Source organism: Phyllostomus hastatus, unplaced genomic scaffold (assembly GCF_019186645.2).
Source record: "Phyllostomus hastatus isolate PE091 unplaced genomic scaffold, TTU_PhHast_1.1 phas_contig_196, whole genome shotgun sequence".
In the NCBI taxonomy this organism is placed as follows: domain Eukaryota; kingdom Metazoa; phylum Chordata; class Mammalia; order Chiroptera; family Phyllostomidae; genus Phyllostomus; species Phyllostomus hastatus.
The window spans coordinates 41,171,678-41,186,777 of record NW_025333709.1 but is presented as its reverse complement, the minus strand read 5'-3'; the positions used below and the strand labels follow the sequence as shown (position 1 = coordinate 41,186,777).

General features: G+C 35.2%; 1 pseudogene; it reads left to right on the top strand.

Moving 5' to 3' along the window:
• Nucleotides 1–4,755: 4,755 nt before the first annotated feature.
• LOC123815882 lies at nucleotides 4,756–6,021 on the top strand (annotated as a pseudogene).
• Nucleotides 6,022–15,100: the final 9,079 nt, after the last annotated feature.

Below are 15,100 nucleotides of genomic sequence, written 5' to 3'. Positions count from 1 at the left end.
TTTTCATGCAGTTAAGATGTATGAGTTCTTTATATATTTTGTATATTAACACCTTTATTGGATGTATCATTTGCAAATATCTCTCCCCATTCATCATGTTTCTGCAGTGATGTTTAAATACTTGTCCTCAAAGATAAAGGTGGCACCTTACACATCCATCCAAGTTCTTTTATGTAATTGTAGGGAATATTGTACACTTTAGAATTCTCAGAACCTCTCTGGACTCATTGAGGTCAGTACATATTCAGGCTGAAGAAATCCTCTGCTCACATCCATTACCACTGGACATATTGTAGCAGTAGGGAAAACTAATGTGTGGGTTTTCAAAGGCAATCCTTGAAACTGTCCTTTATAACTATACATTCTCAGTTTTACAATGGGATTAGGATTATCTCTGGTTTTATAATGGACCATGTGCTACATCTGCACCCCCTTCAGGACTGGAGGACTTTTCCTCTAGCTGTTGGGAGTGCTGCTGTGCTGGCAATGAAGGCCGAGTACCATTCCCTTGCAGCAGCACTCGCAGCTGTGGCCTTGCTCAAATTATATCCCTTTCCTGGGAGAAATTTATGCTTAATGACTGACCTAGCTTCAGAACTTCTCTTTTTTGAGAATCTACTGCACTAGAGCACTCCTTTGCAAGTTTCCTTCAGGCTAAACCTTATCTCAGAGTTCACTACCCAGGAAACCTGAGTGCAGTAACAATTTTTTGCTTTTGAGTTCTAATTGAATGTGTGGATTATCTTAGATTTTGCACGTTCTGAGTGTGCATATAATCTAGAGTTGACTAGACATTTTCCAGTTCAAATAATTCTAAGGTGATTGCAGAAAGAGGATAAAAGACTAATATATACACATGACACACACAAAATGATTCAAATAAACTAGGGCTATAGATAAAAGGTTCTAAATAGATGAAATTATAACATAATATTCTTCATAGAACATTTACATTTATTTAGGAAATATTCTATACTCAATTTATTTAGTTTTGTATTTATTAATAAAGTATTATTATTATAGTGAAAATAATAACTTCCTAAACATAAATTGAGCTCTTCACATGTATATCTGAATCTTTTATTACATTTTTTAGAGAAGCCTGCCCAGGGTGTTTGCTCCCTAACATTCATGTTAAATGTGTTTTCTAGAAAATACAGTGACAAGGGACATAACGTGGCTCTCTCTCTCTATCTCTGCCATATGAGGACATAGTAAAAAGCTGTTTTTTACCTTTTTGAGATCTTTTACTGCTAGCTTATTTTCTGTGAAGTAATTGCCTCTTTTGAAAAATCAAAAATTTCTTTATCCAAAATAGAAACTAAACATGGTTTAATAGGTTTTAGTTTTAGTTCCTTAATAAAAAAGAGCATATTAGTTATAATATCTTTCTTAGTAAGAGGTAATGAGCAACCTGGTGGGCTTTGTTAACAAAATTTCATTAGTGTAGTATTATTAGTTTTGTGAGAAGGGAATATTCCACCTATTTAAATAATGCCAGGGTCACATCTCCTAAAAATGTGGACTTTATTATGAATGGCATTATTTGAAATAATTATCCATACAAACAATATTACAAATGGGAATTAAGCTCTAAGGGAAATGCACTTTTATTATATCATAAAATAAACTTTTTTATTCACTGTGGTAATTACCTCACACTCACTCTTTCTTCAAACTTCTAATTTCACCCCCTCTTCTTTTACTCAGAAGAGTAAAAGAAGAGGGAACCTTGTATCTCCTCTAACAAATTTCCAAAACATACCTAATATGAACCCATTACTTGACTTTTCTCATATTGGCTTCAATGAATTCTCTCTGTTATGGAATGTGGCAACCTCCCTCCTTAGGCACAGGATTTCTCACTGTTACTTACTCAACTTCTTTTCTCTGGTAGTTATTATCTGCTTCTCCTGCTTTAATGAATTTCTTCTCTCTGGAATACTTCTTATAAGCACACTTGGTATTACCTCCCATTAAGGACATTCTCCCCTGACCCATTATCCTTCTTCAGCTGCTGCCATACTTCTCTAATCTCCTTTAAAGCAGAAATCCTTGAAAGAATAGTCTCTACTTGCTTTCTTCACTTCCTAATTTCCAATTCTCTTTTTACACCATTAAAATTAGCCTTTTGTCTTCATTAAAACTCCTGTAAAAATGGATGCAGTTATGGACCTCCATCTTGTCAAGGCCAATGATTCATTCTCTGTTCTTTTCCTATTAAGCTCTCAGCAGAATATGACACAGCCCAATACTTTCTTCTATTAAATACATGGAACCACACTTATGGAACCACACTCTCTGTGTTTTCTTTTGATAGCTCTACCAGCATTCCTTCAAACTCTTTGTTGACTTTTCTCCCTAAATGTGCAGTGCCAGACTTCAGGTATTGGTCTCTTCTTTTTGTAGGCTCTCTCCCAGGTGATCTCATTCAGTTTTATAGCTTTAAATACCACCTTTCTTTTGATGACTTCCAAATTAGATGTTCATCTTCAACTCCCCCTTTGGCCTTCCCAACATCCAGCCTTGGATATCTAATTGGCGTCTCAAAGTTTATATGTTAAATTGAACTCTTAATCCCCTCCTCATCACTTCTCCTCTCCCTGTCTAATCCATCTCTGTAAGTGATGTGGTTTCTTAGGGGTAAGGCCGAAACTTAGGAGTAAGTCTTCATTTCTCTTTATTTTTCCTTTTTAGTTTAGACATCTAATCTATCAGCAAGTCCTTCTGGTTCTACCTTCCAAATATGTACTGAATCCCACCACCTCTTACTATTTTCACCACTGTTAAACTAAGACTTTTTTTTTTAATTTAATCTTTTCCAAGAGCCTCCAATCTAGGATGCTTTCACCTTTGTCCCTTCAGTCAATTCTCCCCATAGCAGATGGACTGATTTTCTTTTAAACATGAATTAGATCAAATAACTCTCTCCCTTAAAACCTTTCTGTGTCTTTATATTATATTCAGATTTATCTATAAATTTCTCATTGCTCTTGTAATATCTTATATGCCCTGGCTTCTGTCTGTCTTTCCAAACTCATTTGCACCACTCTCTCACTTCCTCATTATGCCTAACCTCTACTGGCCTTGTTCCTCAGACACTCCAAGCTGGTTCTTGCTTCATAGCATTTGCACTTACTATACACTCTACCTGGAATATTTCTTCCACCTGATTGTTACTCATTGGCATTATTCAGGTCTCTGCTATGTAATGTGTCTTCATCCAAATTTATATGTTGAAATTCTAACATTAAATGTGATTGTATTTGGAGTATGGTCTTTGGAAGACAATTAGATTTAGATGAGGTCACAAGGGTGGGCCCTTATGATGAGATTAGTGCCCTTGTAAGAGTTACCAGCAAGCTTTCTCTTTCACTCTCTCTTCACCATATTAAAACACAGTGAGCAGGTGGCAATCTGCAAGCCAGGAAAAGAGCTGTCACCAGAAACTGACCATGTCGGCACCCTAATTGGATGTCTGGCCTCCAAACTATGAGAAAAATAAATTTCAGTTGTTTAAATCACCTAGTCTATGGTATTTCATAAGGATTCTGTTTAAATAATGTTTTAAAAATTCACATGATAATCTACATTAATGTGATATTTAAAAAGCTTATATAATTTAGTTCTAATATTACTGTTGGGTCCATTTTCATTATTCAGAAGTTTATTAAAATCTAGGAGTCTCTTATACCTGGGGGATTCACTTGTGTACATGATCTCATGCTGGAGAACTCACTATGATCCATGGCTGCATGTTTAGTTCCTAGAGAGTTTTAGCACCATATAAGACTCCATCATGTGAGCACTGGATTTTGCCATAAAGGACCAAGACAGTGTAGTGTACAATTAGTTGAACACAAGAGTTGTTCAATTGTAAATATTTCTGTGTGAATTATAATGACAATGCTTGGTGGTTCTATATTGTAGTACTATATGCCAAAGCAGTTTATATTTCTAATTAAAACCCATATTAAACTATCTTTCTGAGTTCAATGTAATTGTGAAATTTATATATTTTCCAAGTCTTTCATTAATTAAATGAAAAATGTTTTGAAGTTTACCCCTGAAATTGTTTGCATATGGTGTAATGATAAAACAAGAATGCACACCAAATCTTGAACATTCTGTCTTGAGTTTAGATAGATAACTCTCAAAGTCTACCATTCAAACATTTTTCCTTTGGTTTTTCTAAGACCATTTGTGAAAGAGTTATCTTATGATTATGGTTTAAAACAAAACACCAGCCTCGTTCATCTACTTTCTTAAGTCTTCTTTTACCTTCCTTCATCAATTGCTCTTTTCTATTCATTGATTGTAGTGACTTTGTAGGAAGCAATTACATTTTCTGGACAGTTAGAGGGACAAAAGGAGGCATGAGGAGTTTCAGTGGTATTGTAATGGCCATGAAAAGTCTGGGAATAAATATTATCATCTTCTTTCTCCTGATCACACAAATTTGAAAAAAAAATTGTTTTAAAAAGAACAAAGGAGACAGGAATTAAGTTATTAATTGAATTCCCTTTTTGGCTACTGTTATGTCTAAAAGTATATGAAATTGCATATCATTATCTCCCATTTATGATTGTTAGAAGCTTGAAATAACATATCATATAGCATCCTGATGAGTCTCAGAATTAAGTTAAATAAAGGCATTTACAGAATACAGACCACACACAGAGAATGAACATCTAGAGACTCCCTGCCCCTCCCACAATGGTAGACCTTGGGATACCCCTGACTTGCCTGCCTGCCATGACTGACAAGGAAGCAACCTTTGATAATACAGTAGATGAATGTGTGATTAATGAAGAGTATAAAATATGGAAAAAGAACACCCCTTTTCTTTATGATTTGGTGATCACCCGTACTCTGGAATGGCCCAGCTTAACTGCACAAGGGCTTCCAGATGTAACCAGACCAGAAGAGAAAGATTTTAGCATTCATCAACTTGTCCTGGGGACACACACATCAGATGAACAAAACCACCTTGTAAGAGCCAGTGTGCAGCTCCCTGATGATGATGCTCTGTTTGATGCTTCACACTAAAACAGTGAGAAAGAATTTGGAGGTTTTGGCTCTGCTAGTGGAAAAATTAAAATAGAAATCAAGATTGACCATCAAGGAGAAGTAAACAGGGCAGGTTATATGCCTCAGAACCCTTGCATCATTGCAACAAAGACTCCATCCAGTGATGTTCTTGTTTTTGACTACACAAAACAGCGCTCTAAACCAGATCCTTGTGGGGAATGCAGCCCAGATTCATGTTTCCATGTGCATCAGAAGGAAAGCTATAGGCTTTCTTGAAACCCAAATCTCAGTGGGCACTTTCTTAGTGCTTCAGAGGATCATACCATCTGCCTATGGGACATCAGTGCTGTTCCAAAGGAAGGGAAAGTTGTGGATGTGAAGACCATCTTTATAGGACATACAGCAGTAGAAGATGTTTCCTGCCTTCTGCTTCATGAGTCTCTGTTTGGGTCAGTTGCTGATGATCAGAAATTTATGATTTGGGATACTTGTTCAAACAATTTCCAAACCAAGCCACTCAGTTGATGCTTATACTGCTACAGTGAACTGCCTTTCTTTCAAAACTTACAGTGAGTTTATTCTTGCCACCCGATCAGCTGATAAGACTGTTGTCTTGTGGGATCTGAGAAATCTGAAACTTAAATTGCATTCCTTTGAATGACATAAGGATGAAATATTCCAGGTTCAATGGTCAGCTCACAATGATCTATTTTGGCTTCCAGTGGTACTGATCGCAGACTGAATGTCTTGGATTTAAGTAAAATTGGAGAGAAACAATCCCTGGAAGATGCAGAAGACGGGCCACTAGAATTGTTTATTCATGGTGGTCGCACTGTGAAGATATCTGATTTCTCCTGGAATCCCAATAAACCTTGGGGGATCTGTTCTGTGTCAGAAGATAGTATCATGCAGGTGTGGCAAATGTCAGAGAACCTTTATAATAATGAAGACCCTGAAGGAAGTGTGGATCTGGAAGGATAGGGATCTTAAATACATCTGCACTTCTTGTGATTTTAGACTCCCCTTTATTCCTTTCAACCTTGATATTGATTTAACACTGGTTTTGAGACCCAGACTTTGCTCAGCTATCCCTTTACAATAACATTACAATAACATTAGCCTAAACTGAGGGTGTTTTCTAAACTGGGGGATTTGATTCAGCAAAACCACAGACTGGTATTTAAATTTTCTTCAGGAATTTTCTAGTAACAAAGATCTAACATAGACACTGAAAAGGTACTATTGTGTGTGGTTATATTATTTTTTTTCTAATACTATATCCCTAAGTTTTTCAGACTCATTTAAATAAAGTCAAGAAGTAAGTAAGGAATAGAGCCAACTGGGATAGGTGTCTGAGCCATGAAGTACAAGTACTGCAAGATGTTGTTTTTATTCAGGAATTAGGGGAGATTCAAGTCATACAAATTGCTACTCTAAAATCCTCACACTTGACTTTCCAGGACGTACATTTTCCTCTGTAGGCCATTCTCCTCTCAGTTTCTTGAGTTAAGTCAAAACTACATGTTTCTCTTTCCTCATATATTTTTGCTTGTTAGTATATTTTTTGAGTGGTTTTCGTATTATTTCTTTCCTTTTTGTGAAATAGTTTTTTAAAAAACTTGTGGCCACCAAATTGTAAAGATGTATGCTTTTTGCCTGATAGTTTACCACAAGTAGACTGTCAAGTTGAGAAGAGTGAACTGATAGCTTGTATTTGGTTTTAAAATTAAATTAATCTTGTATAAGAGTTGCCTTTTTTTAGGAGTTAGTCCTTGACCACTAGTTTGGTACCATCTGTTCTGGTTATTCTAGTTATTCTCCATGACTAACTGTGTAAGCTCTTATAATGGAATAAATTGCTTTTCTGTACCTAAAAAAAGACATTCACAAAAAAATCTAGTTGCCTTTTTGGGGAGACAATTGCATAATGGGGATTCTGCAATTACACACTCATTAGCTTCTGCACTCCTTGTAAAAGACAGGATTTGAATACTGGCCTGGTTATTTAGTAGCAGTATGACATCAGGAAAGTCACTTTATTTTTATGAACTCTGTCTTCAGCATGGGATAATATCTCTCTCATTCATTTATTCTACCAACATTTGTTGAATATTTACCTATTTACCTATGGGAAGAATAGGTTTGTTGTGAGGATTAAATAACTCAGGAATGTGAAAGTACCTAATGCAGTGCCTGCAATATGAAAAGTGATGTATATTTGCTTGAAGTTGGCATGCAAAAGTGATCAACATTTAATTAATAATTATCTCATTAAGAGTTGTATTCTATGATTTAAATGTATGCAGAATGGGCAATGCAGGAATTTCAGAGATTCTGAGTACCAAAACTAAAAATACTCTTCTATAAGATGAATCAGCTTCTGGCTCTATGCTGGATACTACATTTTATGTTACAGACATATGTCTTTTTGTTCATTTCATTTCTTCAACACTGTCACTTATTCAGCAACAGAGATCCGTAACACAGTTAAATTGTGGCCCACCTGGCTTTTGGACTATGAACAAAACCCTCTCTCTGAACTTCAACCCAATTCTGCTCTCTGCTCATTTTATGGTAGCGTTAGAGAGATATGCTGGCTGTAAGGAGGTAAAAACTGAGATATTCTCATTGCTGCAAAAAAAAGAACAAATGACCCCAGAAAAATATGCACAGGTTTCTTATAGTTTGTAAGTAGTCAAATTTCACTTACTTGAAAGGCTGTCAGTATCATGGTGAACATTCAGTTTGATTAGCTCCAATGACTGTTACTAAACATTCCATTGACCCTGTAAGGATGAGGAAAGGTTGATTCACAGAGTGGAGGCCTTGATATTTTATGTGTCGGATTTTCAGAGCTCAATCTGTACGGTCATTTTTCTTTAAGTTGAGACTTCAAAAAAATTTAGACACAGATAGTATCTGCCAGGTTGTTTTATTTATAATATTTTAGTAATGTGGGCAAAATCATTGTTTTACTCCATGTAGTTTTAAAGTGGTAAAATCCAGAGGCTTAGACAATAAGCATGAAACAGGTCACAGAATGTATAGGTTTATTTTTCATCTCTCAGTTCTTTTGGAATAATGCTTAAAAGCTTTCCTAAGCTATTGCCCCATTTCTCCCTTTGAATTCAGTTGGCATTTGATCCAAAAACAATGGTCAATGTAGGTGGATAAAAAGGGATTTATAGATCATTTGAGGATGTAATACATCTACATTCCCAATTATCTTGTCTATTAGTTGACTCTCCTTGATTAATGCTCCCTGAGAAATTTCTTGCAATTACCAAGTAGTAATAATTCACAGTTGCAGACTCTATAGTTCTTACCAGAAATCTTAAAATTTTAACAATTGCTGTTTTAATCACAGGATTACACTGAGAGATAAGAAGTCTTGGCTATGTTATTTTCTGCAAAGTAGCTTACTTAGTGATCCCAGGCTAGTCAATTTTGCTCCATTTTTCTCATTTGTAAACCAAGCATAATGCCACAGGCCTACTCACAAAGCATGTGGTATGGATTAATTAGATAAATATCAGCAGAGTCCTCTGAGCTCCTTAGTATTGAGGTGTTTATCCATTCAGGTTATTATTATCATTATAATTATGATGCCATTTCACTTGGATCATAAATAAAACTCATACCTGATAAAGACAAAAAGAATTTTGTTGGCTTGCCAGATCCTACCCTATAACCTCTCTAAGTAGAAGGGCAAGACTGAGTGAGTCCCTGGACAGAAGACATATAATGGATTAAACTGATACTTCTCTTGATCATAGCCAAAGGTTTGTGTTAATGAGCTTAATGGTATTTACTTGGTGGGTGTCCAGAACAGCTGTCCTTTTTTTGTTGCAGGTGCCAGAACCAAAGCCAAAGTGAGTCTGGATTTAGCAAATCCAATTACTTCCCAGGATTTACTCCCTTCCAAGACAGCACTTATCATAATCACCCTTGATAATAGATACCCTGTGAAGTTGATACTAGATATCCATATCTATTTTCTTTCTCAAAAAAGCACTATTTTAACTTTATGTATCAAGGCTTATTGGACATATTTTACATTTAGAGTGAGAGATTGGCTTTAATTATGATAACACCAAGCAACTAATTCCAGATTCTCTTGATTCGATAACATCCCTACAAGAATTGCATTTTAATTATTTCTGAGCTTATAACAATATTTCTTGATCAATTTTTTTGTCTGTAGGAGCAAAAAAGGAATTCAGAGGACATCATAATTAAAAATGAAAATGGTTCATCACACAAGTAGCTTATTATGAAATGTAAAACCCCATGAAAAATGAGTATAATTTTTCTCAAGCAGGGTAAGCTGTGTGTGTGTTTTAATAATCCAGAACACCTGGATATTTCACATCCATATAGAAGGCAGAGATGTAAGGTGAAAGTGACCTTGTAGTAAAGAAAAATTCACTATGAAAGGAGAATGCCTGAATGAGCAGACTAACCGGCGACTGATATTAGAAAACCCTTCCAATCTGTGTGAAGAAGAGAAAGCATACATTGGCAGAATGACTGAAATGACATTAATGGCCAATAGCTCTCAGGCTGCTCATACACAAATAAGCCTGTTAGGACACCTTTCTTAAAGAATTTATTTTTTTATTTGTTTATTTTTGGCAGGGAGAAAGAATAGGGAGAAAAGGTACATTTTGTTTGGGAACGTGTAAATTCCATTTTAAGTCTCATTTTAGCTTGTTTACATGTTCTGTTATTAGCTTTTCTTTTTTTCTGTCATTTTCTTCCCTAAGGTGATACACAGCCTTGCTTTAGTGGATTAGTTAGACAAATGCTTCATCTATAAAAATATGTTAGTGTTCTCAGATGAAAATCCCTCTGCCCACTTGTGGCACATGTGATATTTCAGTAGTTGGTTAATAGCAGGTTTCACAGGTAACATATCTGTAGTACATTAGAGGACTTTCTATCTTAATCTTGGTGTTCCAAGGCTTTCTGTTTAAACTGGTATCATTTTCATAGGCAGTTTGTCAGACTTCTGAGTTTTCTTTTTTCCTTTTGCTTCTCCTTGCATTATAATTTTATAATTTCCATAGTTACAGGTATCATATATCCCACACTTTCAGGAATTGTCTCAATTTCTCTGTGCAGTTTTGCAAGTCACTCAAATGCCTTAAGCACCCAAATGCACTTGTTACACTGACTGTCCTATGAAGAAACAGCGCAAAATTCCTAAATCAGGTTTACTCTGGTTTATAAGAAAAAATATAGTCTCTGTGCCCATGTTAAGCATGAGGTAGCAAACTTAAGTGAATCCACTTGCTTACAGGTTGTGAATGTTTTATTTTAGCCAACATAAGAATAAATTTTGTATAGCACTATCTTCTATTAGGCCTTTAAAATGCTTCATACTGGTCTGACCTAATTTTCTACCTTTCTAATAATTAATTCTGTGAATGTTGAATGTCTATGAAGGCTCTTTTTTCTTTCTTGGCCATGGAGTCAGTTCTGAGTCCCTAGAATAAAGAGATAAAGATGTGAGCTGAATGGTCCATGCTTTACAGTCCATGTCTTAACATTGTCATCTCAAAGATGAATTTTTTCCCTAAAAATACTAGTAAGACAATTTTAAAGAAGAATAAATGCTATTATGTTTACATTCTATCCTTTTACAAAGTCAGAGGCATTTAAAAATTCATATGTGTCATTTTCCTCTAAATTTTTACATGCAAAGTCTAGTAATAATCATATTTATTACTCCTCAATTTATCAGATTTAAAATCTGACATCTGGAGAGAGAAAAAATAGTTATCTGATGAAGTCTAAATGTCAAAAATTCTGAGCCTAGAGGAAACTCTAGAAGGAATTCACTAACAGAAGGTAGGAGAGGGTAGAGATTAGTGATGGTTTGGGGGATAGGGACCTTCATTCTCTTCCTTACGTATGTCCCTTGTCCATTTTGTTCTCTATTTCACAAACAGTATGTTATTTTTACAAATCCAGGTGAAGGGAGGACATTCTGCTAATAGATCAAAACTTGGTCAACTTTGATTTCAGGCCTTCAATAAACTTTTGTTCACCTGCTTCCATATGTCAATTACTGTGTTCTATTTTTAGAGAATTTGTGAAGATGACTACTTCCAAAACGATCAAGATGTTCTATCTATTTGATTGCTGCTTTTTGACATTTTTAAATGCCTGGCTGCTGAGATCAGCACATTAATACTGATTTTTTTAACATGGATTCTACCTTCTTAACCTTGATGTAACTGGAAGTTTAGATCAGGAATAAGAAAAAAATTTCAAGAATGCTATATTATGTATGTATGTGTGTGTTATATATATGTGTATATATATGTATATATAATATACATGTAGATAGATAGCATGAATCATACTATCTAGCTATTGGAAAAGCCTAGGTTACTATTTATAAGATTGTCTCCCATGAAATGGAGTAGATTTTCTACTATATATTACAGTTTTCTTCCTGAATTTATTCATGAAATTGACTGTAGCATATTCTCTTATTGTTGCTGTATTGCCTGGGCTGCCATATGCATTCACTGTTCCCTATCCCTGGCTCTTTGATAGCAATTAAAATGTCTAGCAGCATATTGGTCATGGTAGAAAACAGGTTTTATTCTTGGTGATGAATTTCTGGGTGCAATTAGTTTTGCTCAGGATTGTATATGATTTTCATATTACATCATTACATCACAATTTCTCCACAAATCCTCATAACTACATTAAAAATGAATTGACAAGAAAACAATACCACATTTAAGAAACCAGTTATAGTTTTACTCTTAAATCCATTTGACATTTTTGTGGCATTAAACAGTAATCTCTTGCATTGGAGAACTCTAAAGTTGTGAAGATGCAATAATTAGTATAATTGCATAATTCCCAAGCTGGAAAAAAATTAATCCTCCTCTTCTGTGGACTCTGTCTCTCAGACAGATTGTCTTTACACAGTAATAATTAATTTGTAGTCATATTTTTAAAATCAAACTGCCAATCAGAGGTCCTGATCAATATTAATAGTACAAATGAAAACCAGTTTAATTTACTGATCGTGTGAACATGTCACACACTGAGAATGTGGAAATGAAGAAACTATAGTCTTAGCCTTCAGGGAGTTTAGTCAGTTAGAAAGATGTGCATCAATGTATACTGAGTTCACATAATATAATCACAAAACAAAGAAAACTCATTTAAATTATAAGGTGTCCTATAGCCTTTTATTAGATAAATATAATTTTCATTAAACTTTTTGAAATTAATTAAAATTTTTTATGTCTGCTGAGTGGGTTATTACTAGCCCAAGCTGTGATAGTAAGAGGCACTCTCAGTGTCAATATTAGAATTCAAAATAGTGACTCCACCAAAAAAAAGGCTTTTGGAGTTTCAGAGGTTTTTGTGTGTAGTTGAATTAGCATTATATGAAGTAGGCTTACATTCTGGGAAAAGTACTGGCAAAAGTGTTTTTTTTTTTGTTTGTATTCTTTGTAGCAGTGATACAGTAGAACATGTTAGACTTGCTCCCAACCTGCCACATATACCCAAATCACAAGAGGGAGAAACAACTGTTGTGCAAGAGGAATTCTAGAAGCAATCTCTTTTATGAATGCTGATTGACATTTCTGACCTGGGCTCTGCCTCAGTGGAGATTATTCTCTAGTGAGCAATTTGGCTTGGATTAACAATGAAAATCTGTGATTTATTATGTCTACATAGACTGTAATCCTTCATATTCTATGCTCTGATATCTTCTACTGGTGATACTGGGAAGTATAGGAGGGCCTTACTTCAAGACTTCTATTAATATACAAGATTTGTCTCTGTCCCTCACATAAACACACGCACATATTCAGACTTAAACGCACATACACACATTTATATACAAAGCCTTCAGTGATTTGGGCAATGCTATTTATGGAAGAAGCAGGCTCTTGTTCCTAAATCCTGCAGTAATTACTTTATTTCTTGAAGCATGCAATTTGATTACCCATATATTATTATGCACAATGCATAAAAGTTTTGACTATCACTTTATGCAGCTCTTCTAAAGGAAGGGTTTCACAATTTAGCTCAAGAAGACAATATTTTGCATAGGAAGAACAAGTTAGTAGCAAGCTCTGCCAAGAATGGTAGAGGGTTTCAGGAAGCCCTGAAGTAGAGACTGGACAGACAAGTGTGTTGTAAGGGGAAGCTCTTGCAAAGAAGTCTGCAGGTTTGAAAAGGTGTGTGAATTAAGAGTGGAGCATGTAGCTGCTAATTATATGCTACATGATAAAATATAGCTCTTAAACATAAACAGAGGTTGAGCCTCAAACAATGAAAGAGATCATTTATTTCCCTTATGTATGATTACATGTCCAGACTTAGTGTCTGAGCAAAAATATTTTACCATTATGATACCCTCCTGTGAAATATGTTTGTGTTATGGGAATATGATACATAATAAAAATAACCACAAAGCAAGGGGAAAGGACAGGTTAGTATATGGCACTAGAAAAATCTGGCTTCTATATGGACAATAATAAAGCTGATCTCTGTTTTAACCAATCGAACAGTAGACTCAATGCATTAAAGACCTTACTGTGAAAAATTAAGTATTACAGATAGAAGAATCCTAGGGCATATTTTATAACTTAGGGGAGGAGAAAGACTTTTAAATGAGATTCTATTTCTCTGATGATTAGTGATGTTGAGCATCTTTTCATATATTTATTGACCATCTGTATGTCCTCTTTGGAGAATTGTCTATTCAGGTCCTTTGCCCATTTTTAAGTTAGATTGTTTGGGGGCTTTTTTTTTTTGAGCTAAGTTTTACAAGTTCTTTATAAATTTGTATGTGAACCTTTAATAAGATGTATCATTGGAGAATGTTTTCTCCCATTCAGTAGGTTGTCTTTTAATTTTGTTGATGGTTTCCTTTGCTGTGCAAAAGCTTTTTAGTTTGATGTAGTCCCATTTGTTTATTTCTTTTTTTTGCTTCCCTTACATAACGAGATATACCAGAAAGTATATAGCTATAAGAAATGTATTAGATTTTACACCTATGTTTTCTTCTAGGATTTTAATGGTTTTGAGTCTAACAGTTAAGTTTTTAATCTAGTTTGAGTTTATTCTTTTGTATGGTATAAGAAGGTGGTCTAGTTTCATTTTTTTGCATGTATCTGTCCAATTTTCCCAATACCATTTATTGAATAGACTATCTTTACCACATTGATAGGAATTGTATTGAATCTGTAGATAGCTTGCAAATTAAAACCACCATAAAGTATTTCCTTACATCTGTCAGAATGGCTATCATCAATAAATCAACAAACAAGTGCTGGTGTGGATGTGGAGAAAGGGGAGCCCTTTTGCACTGTTAGTATGAATACAGTTGGTGCAGCCACTGTGGAAGACAGTATAGAGTTACCCCCCAAAATTCAACATGGAACTGCCGTATGACCCAGTGATTCCACTTCTGGGAATATATCCAGAGAAACCTGGGACACCAATTGAAAAGAATATATTCACCCCCATGTTCATTACAGCATTATTTACCACAGCCAAGATTTGGAAGCAGCCCTAATACTTACTGGTAGATGAGTAGACAAAAAAGCTTTGGTATATTCACACAATGTAATACTACTTAGCCATCACAATGAAGGAAATCTTACTTTTTCTGAAAAGAAAAGATTTATTTATTTATTTATTTTCAGAGAGATGGGCAGAGAGGGAGAAAGAAAAGGAGGGAAACATTGATATGAGAGAGAAACATCAATTCCCTGCCTCTCCCCTGCACAGGCCTGCAAGCCAGTTAGTGCCCTGACTGGGAACTGAACTGGTGACCTTTTGCTTTGTGGGACAATGCCCAACCAACTGAGCCATGCCACGCAGGCAGGAAATCTTAACTTCTGTGACAGCATGGATGGACCTGGAGATTATTATGCTAAGTGAAATAGCCAGGGAGAGAAAGACAAGTACCATATGATTTCACTTATATGTGAAATCCAATGAACAAAATGAACTAACAAAATAGAAAGAATCTCAATGATAAAGAGAAAAAACAATCGTCAGAGGAGAGAGAATTGGGTGG